The sequence below is a fragment of the Chrysemys picta genome, chromosome 3 (genome assembly GCF_011386835.1).
Source record: "Chrysemys picta bellii isolate R12L10 chromosome 3, ASM1138683v2, whole genome shotgun sequence".
NCBI lineage: Eukaryota > Metazoa > Chordata > Testudines > Emydidae > Chrysemys > Chrysemys picta.
The window spans coordinates 173679918-173699698 of record NC_088793.1 but is presented as its reverse complement, the minus strand read 5'-3'; the positions used below and the strand labels follow the sequence as shown (position 1 = coordinate 173699698).

At 43.7% G+C, this 19781-nt stretch overlaps 1 protein-coding gene across 12 annotated transcripts in view; it reads right to left on the bottom strand.

Moving 5' to 3' along the window:
• PPM1B (protein phosphatase, Mg2+/Mn2+ dependent 1B) overlaps positions 1-19781 on the bottom strand; it is a 107601-nt gene that overhangs the window by 45432 nt on the left and 42388 nt on the right. For 10 of the 12 annotated variants that reach the window (XM_065590671.1, XM_065590674.1, XM_024107450.3 and 7 more), the window contains one exon: positions 17530-17674. The exons of the other annotated variants lie outside the window; for them this stretch is intronic. The gene's annotated coding sequence lies outside the window, so the exon portion shown is untranslated. The remainder of the gene's footprint in view (positions 1-17529; positions 17675-19781) is intronic. 12 annotated transcript variants of the gene reach the window in all.

Here is a 19781-nt window from a genome sequence, read left to right as displayed (position 1 = left end):
GCTCTCCAGCCAAAATGCTTCTGAAATAAATGTAGTCAAACTTTACTAATTCTGGATCACTGAGAACGAAAATGATGCTTAAAATTGTTGATTGGCTCTAGTTTTCAAGATATGTTATTGGGTCAGTATATACGACCCTTGACTTGGGAATGACGGAGGATAAGTGAGTTATAAAGGGAAGGGATCTCAATTTAAACCAGAAATGACTAAAATACATCTTTGACTGGATCTATGAATAAATCTATGACTGGGTTTGGACAGCACTTGCTTTTTAGGCAAAACAATGAATGATGCAATCTGAAGCTGGTATTGCGTCATATATGATATGAATTGCATCATGTTATTCCTAGAAGTCATGGATGATGCAATCATAACGAAGCTTACATCACTCTTCTGAACAAATTGCCCTATATCAGCTCTAGAAATCATACAGTGTCATGCTCGCTTATTTGTCAGTGTTTGATTTTGCAAAGGGACACATTTCTGTTTAGCCAAAGTGAGCAGAGATGCCTCGTACTTGTGTGAACAGTGCAGATAACTTCTGCTATTTTTGTGGTGAAGTGACTTTTGCATCACAAAAGCGCAGTATAACCACTATGGTTAAGAAAGCCTATCACCTTTATTATGGCTGCAAAATTGGAGATCAGGACAAGAGGTGGGCCCCACACATATGCTGCAACACTTGTGCAACAAATCTTCACCAGTGGTTGAACAGGAAAAGAAAATCTATGCCTTTTGCAGTGCCAATGTTTGGAGACAGCCAACAGATCATACCAGCAATTGTTACTTCTGTATTGTGCCTCCAGTTGGGAAAGGTGTGTCAAAGAAGAAAAAGTGGACTGTGCATTATCCAAACATTCCATCAGCTATACGCCCAGTACCCCATGGAGAAGGACTGCCGGTTCCTGATGCACCAGAATCAGTCTCACTTGAGTCAGACGAGGAAGAGGAAGAGGATGAAACTTCTGGTCCTGAACCATCAATGTCACAGGAACCACATTTTCTCCCATCCTCCTCCTCTGAACCACACCCCATAACAAGGTGAACTGAATGATCTTGTCAGGGATTTGGAACTACCCAAGAGTAAGGCAGAGCTGTTGGGCTCCAGACTACAGCAGTGGAATCTCCTGGCAGGTGATGTTAGGGTTTCCATGTTCCGTGACCATCAAAAGGATCTTGTCCCATTCTTCTTCATGGAAGGTGATCTGGTAGCCGGCAACAACATCGATGGTGTGATGGCAGCCCTCAACATCGTTCACAATCCAGATGAGTGGAGACTGGTTCATTGATTCATCGAAGACGAGTCTTAAAGCTGTTTTACTGCATAATGGCAATGTTTTGCCATCAATTCCAGTCGGTCATGCAGTCCATATGAAGGAAACCTATGACAACATGAAACAACTTTTGAGGTGCATAGACTATGACCAACATCAGTGGCAGCTTTGTGGCAATTTGAAGACTGTTGCTCTCTTGCTTCGTCTGCAGACTGGATACACAAAGTACTGCTGTTTTCTCTGCGAGTGGGATAGTCGTGCAAGAGATTCCCACTACATCAAGAAAGATTGGCCACTCCGACAGTCATTGGAGCCTGGGAGGAAAAGTGTTCAGCATCCACCACTTGTTGAATCAAGGAAGATTTTGTTACCACCCTTACACATCAAGCTGGGTCTGATGAAGAACTTTGTCAAGGCCATTGACAAAACACAAGCAGCTTTCAAGTACCTCTGTGGAAAATGTCCAAGGTTAAGTGAAGCTAAGATAAAAGAAGGTGTCTTTGTTGGTCCTCAGATTCGTGAACTTCTTCGAGATGATGCATTTGACCATGCACTGCGTGGCAAGGAAAAGACGGCATGGAAAGCCTTCCGGTTAGTGGCAATAAATTTTCTCGGAAACAACAAGGCAGACAACTACAGGTTGTTGGTGGAAAACCTCCTCAAGGCATACCAAAGCCTTGGTTGCAACATGTCACTAAAGATACATTTTTTGCACTCTCATCTAGATTTTTTTCCACCGAACTGCGGAGCAGTGAGCGATGAACACGGCGAGCGATTTCACCAGGACATTGCAACAATGGAGAAACGCTATCAGGGCAAATGGAGCCCATCAATGCTTGCAGACTATTGCTGGACAGTGACAAGAGGTGCTCCATTTAATGAATACAAGAGACAAGCCAAGAAGCGCCGAGTAGACACTGAAGAGGACTAAACTATGTACATAATAGTTTTTTGCCTTTTATTTCATAATAAATTTTATTTATACAACCCTTTTGCTGATTTTTAAAGTGTTACATAAACAGGACAGGTAAAATATTATTATGTAAAGCAACCATAAATACATGAAAAGACCTAGGTTTACAGTTTATGATTAAAACTCTACTATCTACACAATATACATAGACATAAAATGTAAAAACTTAAATATCTTAGAAACAGTAGCGAATCAGTTGTTTTAATTGTCATATTTGAATTCAGCACATCAAAATACATAATAAATAGCATATTTTATCTCTGAAGCAGACGACTTCTCAAAAATTGTAGACCAGTGTAATTTCTCTTTTTGAAGTTAAATGCTAGTGTGATGGATTTCTTTCATATTTTCTGCCCTACACAGATGTTACATTTAATTACATTATGGTTGCTACTACCGAGCTGTTCTCGATATATTCATCTTTTGGACAAGGTGCTGTGCTCCACCACTTAGGACTAAATCAAGAACTGCCTCCTCCATTGGGGTTCCAGGACTAGCTGCTCCATGAAGTAGTCATTAATAGTGACTAGATATTTTATCTCTGCATTCCGTCCTGAGGTGACATCTATCCAGTCAATATGGGTATAGTTGAAATCCCACATTATTACTGGGTTTTCTGGTTTTATAGCCAGAAATGCTCAGATCTCTCATAGTCACCGTCACCATCCTGGTCAGGTGATCAGTAGTACATTCCTACTACTATACTCTTATTATTCAAGCATGGAATTTCTATCTAGGCTTGAATAATAAAAACTCATTATATATAAACTGTGAAGATACAGAATTATAGAGAAATGTATAAGCTGAGAAAGTATATAAACTGAAATTTTGTCTTGTAAATATTGGATTTTGCCACACACATATGCCAACTGGAAGCAGTCTTTCAGCAAGTCAGCCCACTTACAGTTGTTATGGAAGGCTGAGGTTACTATACCCATGTATACAACATTCAGTGAAAATATGAAGAGATGCCAAATCACAACATTTTACAGATCTTATAAAAGGCCTTGTTTAGGCAGAATCGAACAGGTTGCCATCAAACTGATGGAAGAAGCATGAATCCCTGACAGTGGAAACCTTCTAGATCTCAGTACAGGATCTCCAGATGGTTACCTGCAAAAAAAATGGTAGCCTTGGAAACTGACTTTTTTTTTTTATGGCCACGAGCTACAAAAAATGCCTCTACAAGGAGACATCCTACCTAGGTACTATTTAATGGATTGGATGAGACATTTAGAAAGATTTAGGAAAAAACAGAAAGGAAAATATTTTGATTTATGTGGAAGCGTGCGCTGACCCTGGGAGCTCCTGAAGACAACTTCATCAGGAGAAGAGAGCCAAGATGAAAGCAATGAGGAAAGTAACATTAAAATGGACAACCCCATGCGTTTTGCAATTCCACAGCCACTGAATTTACCACTCAAAATATCTCAACTTTTATTTTTTAAATTATGTTTCTAGACCCTGCAGTTAAGAGAAAAAGCATGAAAGCAGGGGGGGGGGGGGAGGGATAGCTCCATGGTTTGAGCATTGGCCTGCTAAACCCAGGGTTGTCAGTTCAATCCTTGAGGGGGCCATTTAGGGAACTGGGGTAAAAATCTGTCTGGGGATTGGTCCTGCTTTGAGCAGGGGGTTGGACTAGATGACCTCCTGAGGTCCCTTCCAACCCTGCTATTCTATGAGTTGAGTAAGCCCAAACAGTCTGCAGCGCCTGAAACAATTAGCTCAGAAGTGAACTCTGCCACATTAATCTCAAATCAAGAACATGTGAGTTCCATGATTCCACAGCTGCAGAATTTTGTATTTTTCCCCAAGATACTACGAAATTCAACATTTCTGCCATGAAATGCATTGTTTTGCTGCAGCCAAGCAAGCACCTGACATTTTGTTTTCTGTCTAATTCTAATGTCAGAATACTTTCTAGGAAAAGAGAGAAAATAAATGAGATTTGCTGGATAACTGAATATCAAACTTCACATTAGGGATAGACACAATGGATCGAGGCACAACACAGGTCTGTGATGCAAAAGGTGTCTGCCAAAGACTGAGGTAAAATTCAGGGCAAATCTAGAGACATCTGGGAGGAGGATGAGGAAATATGGTCTCTGTGGCCAATACTAAATTATTACGGTGACCTTAATTCAATGACTCCCTTTTTGTCTTCACAGGGTTTTCAGACTCAACTTAGCAGGAGGGAGCTGAAGAAGGCAGTCACCTCCCAAGGATAGAGGATCTCAGTGTCAAACAAAAACAGGGGGAACTGAGAATTGAAATAGAAGACAAAGTTGTCCCCCTGACATAGGCCCTGTGCAGCAACATCCTGAAGAGCTTGTTTGTTCAGCTGCCATTTTTCAGAGGAAATGGTGGATGTATTGAGTCAGGCCCAATTGAAAGTATGTCAACCAGACAGTCAGATGAGCCTTTTCTACCTTGGTAACAATCCAGGTCGGGCCTGGAGATAGGATTTCTCTTGGTTTCCCCCCATTGGCTTACATATTCTGTCTATCTGTTGCATTCTCTGAGGATAGCAGAAATGGAGATTTATGGCAGGAAGTGCATTAGATCACCAGGCCCACTGCCCTGAACTCCAAGAAGCTGATGTCCCTACACAAATCGGATTGGGACCACAGATAGTGACATGACTTGAGACCCATGAAAACTTTTCACCTCCAGAGGCTGAGATCAGTTGTCATCCTAGATACCTGGGGATTTAACTATAGCTTGCCCTTAAAGAGGTACAACTTGAGACACCAGCGAAGAGCTCTCTGGACCCAAAAAATAAATGCAATTCTGCAAGGGACTCTTCTCAATTAACTCTAACTCCTGATAAGCAGAAACAGCTCTTGTACTGTGTTTGCTACTGAGACTAGGAGGCAAGAATGTAACTCTCACTTTCACGGTTATTAAAAACCAATGCCTGGAAAGCAGTTCAGAAGAAATTTGAGGACTCAATCCCATTTCAACAGCTAATCTGGTGGCAATTCCCTCCACCGGAAAAAAATTCTCTTGATAAAGCAGAAAAACTGAGACTTCTCTAGGGACCCCTGCAAATCTCAAATTTGTCTTTCTATACTTTGTACAGTTTGTCACAACTATGGCTAGTGAACTTCTTGTGCTCAGGAGCTGGCCATTCAAAAATATATAGTTTTCTCAATGGAGAAAGAAACTGGAAACAGTTATACAATAAATAAAATGGGGCCCATGAAGAAAATGATGTGATTTTGTAATTAAAGGCAGTTGTATTGCATAAACAGTTAAATTAAAGGATTCAGACAACCTTAATTTCTGCTCTTTCCTAACTACTGAGTGCTTGTCTTTAATTTTATAAAGAATAAACTCTTAGCCCAATATTTTCTGTTTCTGCTTGAATACCTCTCAGTCTTAGGGTACGTCTATACTTACCCGCTGGTTCGGCGGCAAGCAATCGATCTTCGGGGATCGATTTATCGCATCTTGTCTAGACGTGATAAATCGATCCCGGAAGTGCTCGCCGTCGACGCCGGTAATCCTGCTCCGCGAGAGGAGTAGGTGGAGTTGACGGGGGAGCCTGCCTGCCGCGTGTGGACCCGCGGTAAGTACCTTTAAGTTCGAACTAAGATACTTCAACTTCAGCTACGTTATTCACGTAGCTGAAGTTGCGTATCTTAGTTCGAACTGGGTGCTTAGTGTGGACCAGCCCTTACAGTCATATAATTTATGAAAATTAGCAATCATTGGCAAAAAGTCATGGAAGACAGCAGAGATTTCAGGAGGACTGAAAAATGGCAAATAGAGTGCCCATCTATAAAAAGGGAAATAAGGACAACCTGGGGCATTACAGACCAGTCAGCTTAACTTCAGTACCCAGAAAGATAAGGGAGCAAATAATTAAGCAATTTGCAAATACTTAGAAGATAACAAGATGAAAAGTAACAGCATGGATGTCAAGAACAAATTGTGTCAGCCAACTGTACCTATTGGGTTCCAGGAAGTGGGCGGGTGGAAGCGGAAGCCTGCCCACTGCTAAAGGACGTCCCCCCAGCCTAAGGGGAGGATCTACAGGACCGGAAAACCAACTGATTTCGGGGGACAACTAATGAAATAACAGGGACAGGAGTGCAATCAGAGGGTCAGAAGAAGAGAACCTGACGGGGACACCGAGCAGAGAACCCCGGACAGCGCACACTGCTCCTCGAAGGCGTCAAGGGAGCCAGTGGATGCCGCCCAGAGGAACTTTGCCCGGATACGTGAACGGACAGAGGATCGGAAACAGGCCGCACAGTCACAGGAGTCTCCATCGACCAACCTCCTCTCCCTGGTTTGATAGATGGCCGTTTTAGCCAGGGCCAAGAGGAGGTTGACCAGGAGGTCCTGTGGCTTTGTGGGGCCACAGACAGGGAGGGCATAGAGAAGGAGGAGAGGGGAAAAGTGCAGCCAGAAACATAACAGAATATTCGTGAGGAGCCGGTATAGGGCCTGCAACCTGGCGCACTCCAAGTAAACATGCGCCAGGGTCTCCCTCACGCCGCAGAAGGGGCAGGTGTCCAGGACAGGGGTAAACCGTGCCAAATACATGCCCGTGCTCACGGCCCCATGAAGGAGCTGCCAGCTGATATCCCCGGCGGGCCTTGGGAACAGGGTGGAGTATAGGCTGGCCCACCGGGGTTTCTCACCCTGTAGAGGTGGCAGGAGGTCCCGCCACTTTGTGTCGGAGCGGGACACGAGGGTGAGGAAGTGGAGGGTGTGGAGCATGAGCGTGTAGAGGTGTTTCTTTGGCGCGGTCTGGAAACGAACCGGCTGCAAGTCGTGCAGCCGGCTCACGGAGAAGGGGCGGGGGGGCTGGTTGCGTCCACGGGGGAGGGGCCCGATGAAAAGGTCCGGAGGGCCTGGGGTGGAGGGTAGGCAGGGCATGATCTCGTGCAGGACCCGGTCGAGGTAGGCCCAAGCAGCAGGCGGCAAAGCAGCCCTCACCTCCTGAAGTACGCGCCGGGGAATACAAAGCCTGGAGAGCCCCATGAGCCAAGCGAGCATCAGGAGATCCAGCCAGTCTCCCTGGTCATAATCCAGGAGGTCTCCGACTCTGGTGACTTCTGCCAGGACCAATCTCTGGCGCACTGAGGGGGACTCCACCTCCTGCACACGGAGCTGGGGATCGTGTAGCAGGGGCTCCGCAAGGAGATCTGCCCCCTCGGTGGCCACCACGGACCTGGTCGCTGAGACCAGTTTCCAGGTCCGGAGGAGGTCCTGGTAGAAGACCGGCAGCCTGGAGAGATCTCGCGGAAGACCTTTCGGATTGAGAAAAAGGAGCTGCTGGTCGTATCGGAGCTCTCAGAAACGGCGCAGGAAGATGTGTGCCAGTACGCTCCACGCCGGACTATCTGCACCATAAAGGAGCCTCTGCAGGGCCTGAAGGCAGAAGACATGGACCTGAGTGTGTAGGCACTTCAGGCCCTGCCCTCCCTCCTCCAGGGGCAGGTGGAGGACCCCTGCAGAGACCCAGTGCAGTCCTAGCCAAAAGAACTCCAGAATCGCTGTCCGGAGGTCGGCCAGGAAACCCGGGGCCGGAACCCAGAGCATGGACAGGACTAGCTGATTGAGTACCAGCGCCCTCCCTCGAAGGGAGAGGCACCGGAGTAGTCCTGTCCATTTCCGGAGCCGCTCCGTCACCCTGCCCTGTAAACCGTGCCAGTTCTCCGGTGGAGACAGATGCGTGGCAGAGAGGTAAATGTCGAGATAGAGCAGCGGACCTGTGCTCCACCGGACGGCCTGAAGCGCGGGTGGGAGGGAGCTCGCCTGCCACCCGTCCCCGACCACCAGGCCAGAGCTCTTGACCTAGTTGACCCGGGTGGAGGAGGCCGCCGAGTACACGGTCTGGCAAGCCTCCACCCGCGCCAAGTCGCCCGGGTCCTGGACCACGAGGAGCACAACGTCGGCGTACGCTGACAGGACCAGCTGCAGCTCCGGCTCCCGAAGCACCAACCCCGTCAACCTCCTGCGGAGGAGACAGAGGAAGGGCTCGATCGCCAGAGCGTACAGCTGGCCCAAGAGGGGGCACCCCTGCCGCACTCCCCACTCAAAGCTGATCGGCTCGGTCAGGGTCCAGTTGAGCCTGACCAGACACTCCGCAGAAGCGTACAGCACCTGGAGAAAACCCACAAACTGGGATCCGAAGCCTAACGCTAGCAGAGTGCCCAGGAGATACCCGTGGTCCACCCTGTCCAACACCTTCTACTGATCCAGGGACAGGAGGGCGAACGACAGACCATCCCTACACCCAAGCTCCAAGAGATCCTGGACCAGATACAGGTTATCAAAGATGGTACCGCCCGGGATGATGTAGGTCTGGTCTGGGTGGATCACGTCCTCCAGCACAGACCCCAGCTGCAGCAAGATGGCCTTTGCTATGATTTTGTAGTCCGTGCAGAGGAGCGAGATGGGACGCCAATTCCGTAAGTCGCGGAGATCTCCCTTCTTCAGCAATAAGACGAGCACGGCTTGCCTGCACGAAAGAGAGAGGACCCCGCTCTGCAAGGACGTGGCCCAGACGGTAACTAGGTCCGGGCCGAGGACGTCCCAGAACACGCGGTAGAACTCCACAGTCAGCCCATCCATGCCCGGAGATTTATTGACGGGCATGCGGCGGAGGGCTTCCGAGAACTCGGCCAGAGAGGCAGCTCCAGCCGGTCCCGGTCGCCCATGCTGACTGTCGGGAGTCCGTCCCAGAGCACTCTGCAAGTGGTAGGATCGGTCGGATGCGGGGAGAAAAGGTTTGCATAGAAGGTCCTGGCCCTCTCGCACATCTCCGCCGGATCCGTGAGGGGTGTGCCGTCCTCTGCCAGGAGGCTCAACCAACTGTAGCGAGGCAGTTACCCCACTCCTGGGGGAAAAGGTAGGCTGATTGGGGCCACATCCAATCAGGCCACAGCTGGCCCTGATATAAGGGCTAAGGGCAGAGCTGGGTCAGTCTCACTCCAGCCGTGGAGTGGGAAAGACCTAGCTGCAGGGGAGCACAGAGTACTTAAAGCAGAGCAATTCTGGGGAAGGGCAAGAGGAGTTGGGGAGTTCCAGCCTGGCAACTCCCCAGGCTGAGGCCATGTTAAAGGCCTAGGGAGATACTGGGGCTGCAGGGAAAGGCAGCTGGTCCAACCCCCTCGACAGTGATGAGTGGCCATTACAGACAGCAGTGTGCCCCAGAGAATGGGGGCTAGATGACAACTGCCAGTAGCCACTGAGGCAAGCTGGGCTTAGAGGGTTGGGGGTTCCCCTGGGTGGGGAGACCTACAGTGTGCGGGTGAAGGAAGGAAAAGGGCACCGGGGTCTGGGAAGGATCCGAGGCAGGCGAGACACCAGTCAGCAGGTGTTCTGAGGCTTTGGAATTGAGCTAATTCACGGATAACCAGCAGGAGGCACCGCAGTGGTGAGTGCTCGACTTGCTACACCAACCTAATAGCTTTTTTGAGAGGGTAACAAGCCTTGTGGCTAAAGTGGTAGATGTGGTATATCTTGACTTTAGAAAGGCTTTTGATGCTGTCTCGCATGACCTTCTCATAAACTAGGGAAATACAACCTAGATGGAGCTACTATAAGGAGAATGCATAACTTTTTTCTGGGAAAGGTTTTCCAACCAGTTATCAGTGGTTCACAGTCAAGCTGGAAGGGCATATTAAGTGGGGTTCCACAGGGATGGAAGGGCAAGAGGGGTCTGGTCAATATCTTAATCATTTATTTAGATAATGGCACAGAGAGCACACTTACAAAGTTTGCAGATAACAACCTAAGAGGGGTTGCAAGGGCGTTGGAGGATAATATTAAAAGTCAAAATGATCTGGACAAACTGGACAAATGGCCTGAAGTAAACAGGATAAAATTCAATAAGGACAGTACTCCACTTAAGAAGGAACAATCAGTAGCATACATACAAAATGGGAAATGACTTCCTAGGAAGGAATATGCTGGAAAGAGATCTGGAGGTCATAGTGGATCACAAGCTAAATATGAGTCAACAGTGTAACACTGTTGCAAAAAAAGTAAACATCAATCTGGGATGTATTAGCAGGAGTGTTGTAAGCAAGACACGAGAAATAATTCTTCTGCTCTACTCCACGCTGATTAGGCCTCAACTGGAGTACTGTGTCCAGTTCTGTGCGCCACATTTCAGGAAAGATGTGAACAAACTGGAGAATGTCCAAAGAAGAGCAACAAAAATTATTAAAGGTCTAGAAAACATGACCTATGAGTAGGGCCCTACTAAATTCATGACCATGAAAAACACATCAAACTGTAAAATCTGGTCTTTTGTGTGCTTTTACCATATACTATACAGATTTCACGGGGGGGGGGGGGGGGGGGGGGGGGGAGGACCAGCATTTCTCAAACTGGGGGTCCTGACCCAAAAGGGCATTACAGGGGGGCTGCAAGGTTATTTTAGGGGGGTTGTGGAATTGCTACCATTACTTCTGCACCCGCTGCCTTCAGAGCTGGGTGGCCAGAGGGTGGTGGTTGCTGATCGAGGGCCTAGCTCTGAAGGCTGCATCACAGCCTTCAGAGCTGGGTTCCTGGCCAGCAGCCGCTGCTCTCCAGCTGCCCAGCTTTGAAGGCAGCACTACTGCCAGTAGCAGTGCAGAAGTAAGGGTAGCAGTACCGCAACCCCCAGACAACTCTATTTTGAGTCACTACAATTACACCATGAAATTTCAATTTAAATAGCTGAAATAGTGAATTTTACAATTTTTAAAATCCTGTGACCGTGAAATTGACCAAAATGAACCATGAATTTATTTTAGTCTGGAGAAGAGAAGACTGAGGGGATATAACAGTTTTCAAGTACATACAAGGAAGAGGGAGAAAAATTGTTCTCCCTAACCTCTCAGAACAGGACAAGATGCAATGGGCTTAAATTGCAGCAGGAGTGGTTTAGGCTGGACATTAGGAAAAATTTCCTAACTGTCAGGGTGGTTAAGCACTGGAATAAATTGCCTATGGAGGTTGTGAAATCTCCATCATTGGAGATTTTTAAGGTTTAAAAAAAAACTCCTGCCAGGGATGCTCTAGATAATACATAGTCCTGCCATGAGTGCAGGGGACTAGACTAGATGACCCCTCGAGGTCCATTCCAGTTGTACAATTTTGTGAAAACATACAGCATGGCAACAAAAAGATTAAACTTCTTAAGAATTGTAAGCCAGTTGGAAGACAAAGGTCATGATTTTTTTAAAAAAAATATCTCATGAGGATTCTGGAGTCTTTTTTCCATTAAGCTTGGATTTAAATTCTTAAATGGAGAACTCCTCATTAAGAAAGGATGAAAACAGGAATAAGATTACACTTGTACATAGGAAATAATTATTTGACATTCTCTACTTAAAGGAAAAAAGGACTGATTTTGTCAAAAGTAACTATCGATTCCCCACTCTCCCCAAGTCTGTCTGTCTCTTGGTTTCTTAAACATACAGGATTGTGTATTCTAAAAGTTATTTTTTTAATATAGAATATTTTGAGGTATACTATTTATTAGATTATCGCATGGAGGCATTTAGGATTTTGTGCAAGAATGTATTTAAGGCAAAGATGGTAGCAAGGCCTATAGCTAAGGTTGCTTAACACTTTATAACAGAAAACAAGAGCTTTCAAATGTAAGTTTGCCAAATGTGGGCTGAAATTGTGCATGTTTCCTCTCTCAGGCTGAACCAAACTTTTTTTTTTTTTTTTTTTTTTTTTTTTTTTTTTTTGAGGCTGTTTCAGCAAACAATACAGCTATCTTCAAAAATGGCAAAACTGCTTATTTTCCCTTAAGTTCAATGTTCACTTTTTTCCAGCCATTTCTTAGACCTCTAGAGCAACTACACTGCTTGGGGGGGGGGGGGGGGGACGGACTTAAGGTTTGGCAGGGGGTAAGTTCTGATGGGGATCTAAGACAGATTCCCTTTTGTTGACCCCATGAAGATCCATCAATACTTGGCTAGCTTAAAAGCTTAAGAGGATCCTCATTTGCACACATTCAAATCTTGTCAGAAGCTTGCTTCTAAAATTTTTAATATTCCTTTTGCATTGAATATGCTCCTTAGCCCTAATGAGCTTGAGCTCCAGACGAGACAGCAGAAGCTGTCACCTCTTGGCCTAATGAAAAGAAAGCTGGGCTAGGAGCCAGGAGACCATGAAGTTCTAATCCTCACTCTTCTACTGATTTAGTAGGTCTGCACACTTCCCAGCCCCTAGCTCAAACCTCTACCTAGGAGACAAGCAAGCATTTCCTCCATTATACAGATGTTGCAAGTTACAGATTGCAGGTCACTTTTCTAGCACAGCTGGGAATAAAACCTTGTCTTTAATATGGCAGATTCAAATCATCCATTGCCACTGTATTTCAAAATGAATATGGCAAATCTGTCCTTGGCTATGCTGTTTGTAACCAATGGACCCCACTCCCATTAACAGCCTGAAGCAGAGCCCAGAAATCCTGATCCTTGATACCCACTGAGTAGTTCTGACATTGACACAGCTCCCAAATAATCTCATGTTTTAACTGAGGCGCTCAGACATTATGGTGATGGGGGAGGGGAACTATATAAATACTTAACAGATAACACTTATATTGTATACTTATTTCCTATTAACTGTATGCTTCTCTGAAAGTCATCTTTCTATTTCATTCCCATGCTTCATAATGTGGATAGCCTTACGTAAAAGAGCAATCTTTTTGCCACCATGCAAGCCGAATTTTTTTCTTTTAATATTATGCATTCTGGTCACTTGACATACTCCGAAGATAAATACAGGACCATTGGTATTACACAAATGTTGATGGGTTTATACATTTCATCTACTGTAGCTGTCCTTTAAATCATGTTTGTAAAATATTTCAAGATCTTTGAACAACAGCAAAGAAGAGCAAAATTATTAGTCTCCATCCCTAGCTATATAATATTATGGCAGAGAAAGAATTATCGTTATTTAGTTACAGCATATTCTTGGTGAGGTTTTTAGTTTAGGTATTTGGGGGGCGGGGGTGGGGGGAGGAAGAAGGTTAACAGTTCTTTTCCATTATGTTTAAAGAAAATACCTGCATGTTGCTTTCCAAATATGTTCAGAGTTAAGAGGCTGAAAATAAAATCTGCTTATAGGATGTTTTGCTGCAAGGCAAAAAGTGTAATTAAATCATCAGGTACAGGTTTGAAAAGCTAGTATTAACAGTAAATCTTTGATATATCAAACAGTAATGGGACGTGAACATATGGGATGACCAGGTAGCGGTCCTGCAGATGTCCTGAATCAGCACCTGGGCCAGGAAGGCTGCTGACAAGGCTTGCGCTCTGGTCGAATGGGCGGTTATGATTGCCAGCGGTGGCATCTTTGCCTGTTTGTAGCAAAACCTGATGCAGGTGGTAATTCATGAAGAAATTCTCTGAGCAGAAACAGGAAGGCCTTCATCCTGTCCGCCACTGCAATGAAGTGTTGCGTCTACGTACGGACAGTTTAGTCCTGTCAATATAAAAGGCTAGCATTCTCCTAACATCCAGAGAGTATATATAGTCTATGCTCCTCATCTGACTTATGAGGTTTTGGAAAGAAGAACGATAAAAATATATCCATGTTAGTAGGAAACTGCGAAACTACCTTGGGGAAAAAAGGCTGGGTGCAGTTGAACCTTGTCCTTAGAGAACGCTGTGTAGGGCAGCTCTGATGTAAGGGCTCTGATTTCGGAGACCCTACAGGCTGATGTTATTGCCAGCAGGAAGGAGACTTTCCATGAGAGAAGAAGGAGGGAACAAAAAGCCAACTGCTCAAAGGGAGGACCCAGGAGCCTTGTCAGGACAAGGTTCAGGTCCCAAGGTAGGACAGGGTCACGGACTTGAAAGTAGAGCCACTCGAGACCTTTTAGAAACCGGACCATCGTGTGATGAGCAAAGAGTGACCTGCCCTGAACTGGAGGGTGGAAGGCTGAAACAGCTGCCAAGTGGACTCTCATTGATCAAAGTGACAGGCCATGGAGCTTGAGGTGCAGAAGGTAGTCTAGGAACAACTGGAGTGAGGCCTGTTCAGGCAAAAGATTTTGGTCCAACGCCCAACATGCCAACCACTTTCACTTAGCCAGGTAGGTCACCCTGGTGGAGGGCTTTCTGCTACCCATCCGTACCTGTTTAACACGGGCCAAGCATGCCTGTTCCTCCGTATTCAACCATGCAGCAACCAAGCTATCAGGTGCAGAGCTGTCAGATTTGGGTGCAGTAGTCATCCGTGCTTCAGCAATGATTTTAACAGAGCTGCTATGGAGAGCTCCAGAATGCCAAACCAGAAATATTGCATAGAAGCTCCTTTTCCTGTTTAGTATTTGGGACTCCAGTTTTTAAAAAAGTTAAAGAAATTCCCAGACAAATTTTAAGATGTAACTATGGTTGACTGTGCATCAGTAATTTATAGATAAAACACGCTACATGGAAGTTATAATTATGGCAAAAACAAAATTAAATGTTACACTAAAAAGAAAAACATATTAACCTAGTAAATGCATAGTTAAGGCACCCAAACAACCTTAATCTGCTCTGTAGTGAAGCCAGAAGAGAAACTACTAAAAAACCCTCCAATATGCCTTTAAAAATCAGTTTACATCTAGCGCCACAAACACGAAAATGCCTTTATTATTATTATTGCATTTCATCATGATAGGGCAGAGTTAAGACTGAGTGCCTTGTGTATTTTTCACCTTAACAGTATTTGATTTAACAAATATACAGTATAGACGTCCAATAAATCAAACTGATTTTCAGAGTTAAAAGGAAAAATTAATCCATATAAAAATCAATGCTTGTAATCCCAAACCTACCACTATTATTTTACAGTTTCACAATTCCAGTGGAACAACATAGCCCACTTGTAGTAGTCACGGTTTCAGAGTTGGAGATAATATCTCAGGTAGCTAGGTCCAATACCACAGACAGCTTTGAAATGGACCTTGAAATAAACTCTGCTTTCAGTGGGGAGCAAATACAAAAAATGCAGCACTGAGATGACCTCTGTTGATAAGCAGTCAGGCTGCTGCTGTATTTTGTACTAGTTGAAGCTTTTTCAAGGTGCGCGGCTTCATTCTCAGATACAAATTGCAATAATCAACCCATAATCACAAATGCATATACTGCTGTGGCCAGGTCTGAACCAGATAGGAAGGGGTGCACATCAAAGTGAGCATTTGTGGCTTCCATGAGTATTTGGGCATCCAACAACAGTTCGATGTTCCACAAAGACCCCACGGCTGTGGAATGATTTGGCAATCTGAAGACAGTGATACCCAACAGTACTAGACATTACAGAGGAGGAAAGTTCTTTATAGCACTTCCTCTTTTTACCATCATCATCCTTATACCTAGGTTCAGCTTTAGACAGGTTTTCTTGATTCGGGCACTGTGAAAGCTGGGAGAAAGTGCCATTTACATATGAGGTAAAGGAGTTGTAGAAATTCCTTGTGTTTGAATCTGTCTGTACCAGATCACATTTTCTACAGCCAATAACCAAGCTTGCTTCCCTCCCACATTTACTTCTGCAAGCTATCCAAAAAGCAGGGCACGTGTGCACGTGGATAAAATAAGGCTCTGCTGCTGGAGTGTGAAGTTGTACAAGGAAGAGGCTGCAATTCATTATTTCTTCTAACCCCATGAAAAACGTTCACCTGTTCTGTTTCCTATTTTCCTGACTTACATATAAAGCTAACCAGACTCATATTAAAGGTCAAGTTCTGCTCACTTAGGTGCCTTAAATGATACCAGTCACATGAATAAGACCAGCAGATTTTGGCTCTACCAGTAACATTTAAAGGTAGTAAAAATCAAAGCATGATAAAAAGATCCCAATATTGGCTATAAATATTAGTACAGAATTAACTGATATTTTAGTCATGATCTGGAAATGCTATCTGTACAAGAATCAATCTTCAGTATTTCTTAGATTAAATGCTTATCTATAGTGGTTAAGATCCATGTCCAGATGATATTCCTCCACTGTGCTAAGTATGGCCATTTTAATGATACTTTGTTTCATGCCCAGTTATATGCTAGGGTTCTGGATTTAGGGCACAGCCTTTAACTATTTTTTAAAGAACAGTTTTGATCTTTTTAAAGAACATAATTTTTAAAATAAAAACTCGATAGGGACTTGTACTGGAAAGGCAATGAATTACACAATCATATATGCCATAGGCCTTCACTGGATGGACTGCTAAAGTGTATTTGATTTTGAGTCTTATTGTTCAAATGTAATTCTCATATTGTCAAGATACCAGCAACTAAAGTAAGGACTTTTTTTTTTTTTTTTGTTAAAGAGTCACACTGACGACATTACTGCAGCTGCAATATTAAAAGGGAAGCTACCAAAAATGATTTGAGAATGCATACATTTACTGTCCTGAAGCATATGGTTTAACTGGTTTAACACATATACTTTGTGGTAAAAACAGTGATAAATACTATGCTATGGAACACAGCAACCAGACCGAGTAACAGGGTCAAAAATGTTAATGCCACACTCTGGTTGAGAATGTAATCACTTTCTGGTGAAAAGGAATCCGTACCCTCTCCAACAGTTGTCAACCTGCCAGTCAGAGCAATAAATAGAAATGAAGCAACCAGAACTTGCAACAATGACCTGGGGAAGTCTGCAACACCTCAGATACCTTTCTCTTTGCAGAGGTTTTCAGCAGTTGAATCTACAATATACTTACGAAGGATAGTTAACAAAAAAGTTACAGAAGGTTCTGTAACTGAGTCAAAAAGGAAACTTTGACAGTACTGCCACCACAACTGCCTCATTTAAGGCAAGAGAGACACTAAGAGAAAGGAAACAGTAAACTGATCTCAGCCAGGTGATGCCAAGATGTTTCAAGAGCTTTTACTAGTTGCCACTAGAGGACAATCTTTACTGGAGAGCAAGAACCCGTCAATTTTGGATTAGGTGATACCAGTGTGCTGATTAATTACAGTTTTCCACTTACTAAAAATGTTTTCCATTGAAAGTTTTACAAAAATTTAATTATCCTTTAATCAGAAAAATACGTCTAGCCGAAATGATCTACCTGTTCGCAACATATACCCAGGATACGAATGTTAAATGTACATTAAAATGTTGACGACTACATTTAAGAATGAGAAAAATCAATTAAACTCAGAACAAATATCAAGAAATGCTAAATTATAAATCCTTAGTCAATTTCAATTTTGAAACAGCTGAACAACAAAGATTGCTACTTTAGTCACCAAGGTAAGATTTCAGGTTACCTTTCCATCTTACCTCCCCAAAACCAGCAGAATTTGTTCTTACCTGTTAACTGCACCTCTAGCCAATTCCTCCAGCATTAATCTAGAACATTAGGTTTACATTCCTGCCAACACGTACAGAACAGAGTAACTTGGAAAACCTTGAGATATCAGTGCACGATTCAACATCTGCTTTATTTTGAAATTTCCTAGAGAGAGAGAGGGGGAGAAAAAAAGAAAGTAATCTACTCAGACAGGTATACAAAGAATTAATTGAATTTTAAGACTAGAATAGGGTTTGTTTGTTTTTTTGATACACTGGTTATATTAAAACTCCTAGCCTGGTTGTCAAAAATATCAGTACATCCTGTTAATCTATACATTCAAGATTCACTGATGACACAATACAACTGATGAGTTTTTGGTAGATTAGTTTGTCTCAAATGTATTTGGGCACGTTTAGCTAATTAAAAGGCAGCTTTCATGTTTCAACAGTCAATGCTCTTTCTTTACTTTTATCCATGTGAATTAGGAGGATTGAGTTCTATGTCTGGGCTAGATTTTGATTTTAAAGCACAAACCTCTACTGCTGGAAGAGACACTAGAAAGAGAGCTGAGTATGTATAATGTATATGCTCTGTGTGACAGAGACTGTCTCTCTTAGAGTTTGTAAAGTGCCTACCACTGTGGGGATAGGCCCTCAAATAAATGTGTAATTTCAGCCTCAGGTCAGCCTGAGGAAGAGCTCTGTATAGTTTAAAAGCTTGTCTCTCTCACAAACAGAAGTTGGTAAAATAAAAGATATTACCTCCACCTTGTCTCACCAATATCCTAGGACTGACATAGCTACAATACTGCATAATTGATAGATACATTTAAAAAAAAATTAACTCCAAAAATATTTTAAATGCCGTTTTCACAACAGAAAAGAGATGAGTAATATAAAATATATTTATATCAAACATGGTTCTATTCCACAAAAGTTACCAAGACTGGTATACTGGGGGAAAGAACCAGACTGGAGCAAAAGCCCCAAGAAAAAAATCTGCCTAAGTAGCCAGAGTTTCTAAGTTAGGTCATTCTAAGTTAGGTCCACACTTCTTGTAGCTAAAGATTACCTCCACCTACCTATATACAAAACAAACAAAAAAGTGGGTTTCTGGGGCATGTGGAACCTAAAGGTCAAAGATCTGTTTGGAACTTTGTTTTCCCCAAGAAAGATGTCCTGATTACATCTCCTTCTGGGAAAAGCTTGTGCTCTAGTAGAATGAGTGGAAGAGAAGACAAGACAAAGTATGCTCGTCATTTAATAACAGATAGAAATACACTCTGTAATCCATGTAGATATTCTCTATGCCAGAATAGCTTGTCCCTTAACTATTTTGAGGGAGGTGAGTGTCTAGCCAGATAATATAAGGCTTTGGCCACATCCAGAACATGCTATTTCTCAAGTGGAGTGGGGTTCTGGAAAGAAAATAGGGGAAATAATTGATTGATTTAGGTAAAATTAAAAAAATTTGGGGAATAAATTTAGGAGACCATAACACCACTTTATCTGTGGATTATAGAGTGGGAACAGTCAGCCACAAGTGCTTGGGAGTCACATCCTTCTTGTTGATGTAATGGACACAAGAAAAACTGTCTTGAAAGTAAGGTGGTGAAGAGAGCACTTGCAATGGGGGCTCCAGAAGACCTTTTAAGACAGTGAGATCTTAGGAAGAAGTCAGCTGGCTCCCTGTTGGACAAGTGTGGATAAATTCTTTGAAAGAGCTTCAGAACAGTAGGGTAAGAAAACACAGATCATGACTCAACTGGAGGGTGGCATGCTGAAATTGTTGCAAGGTGAACCCTAATTGAACTAGAGAATCATGAGAGCTTTTACTGTAGTGTGTAGTCAAGAATCTTGGGAATGGAAGCCTTCAGAAGATCAATATTGTTCTAAGCAGTCCTTATTGAGAATCTCTTCCATTTCTCTTTGTGGAAGTCTACTCTGCAGTAATCGCTTTCAAAACCTACTCTGAACAGTCTATCTGTGGCGCTTCACCAACCAACTTCTAGGTTGAGAGGTGTAATGACTTCAAGTCTGAGTAGAAAATTTTATTCTGATTCAGTGATATGTCTGGGAAATCTGGTAGTGTGAATCGGGGGTTGAGCTGATATGTGAATTAGATCTGTCGTCAGAACTGGCTGGGCCAATAAGAAGTTCGGTATAGTCTGTGCTGTATTTTTCATATTATTTTGGGTAGAGAAGCAAACAGAAGGTCCTGTTTCCAGGATGTGAGAAAAGCATCCTCTACAGATCTTCAACTCGTGTGT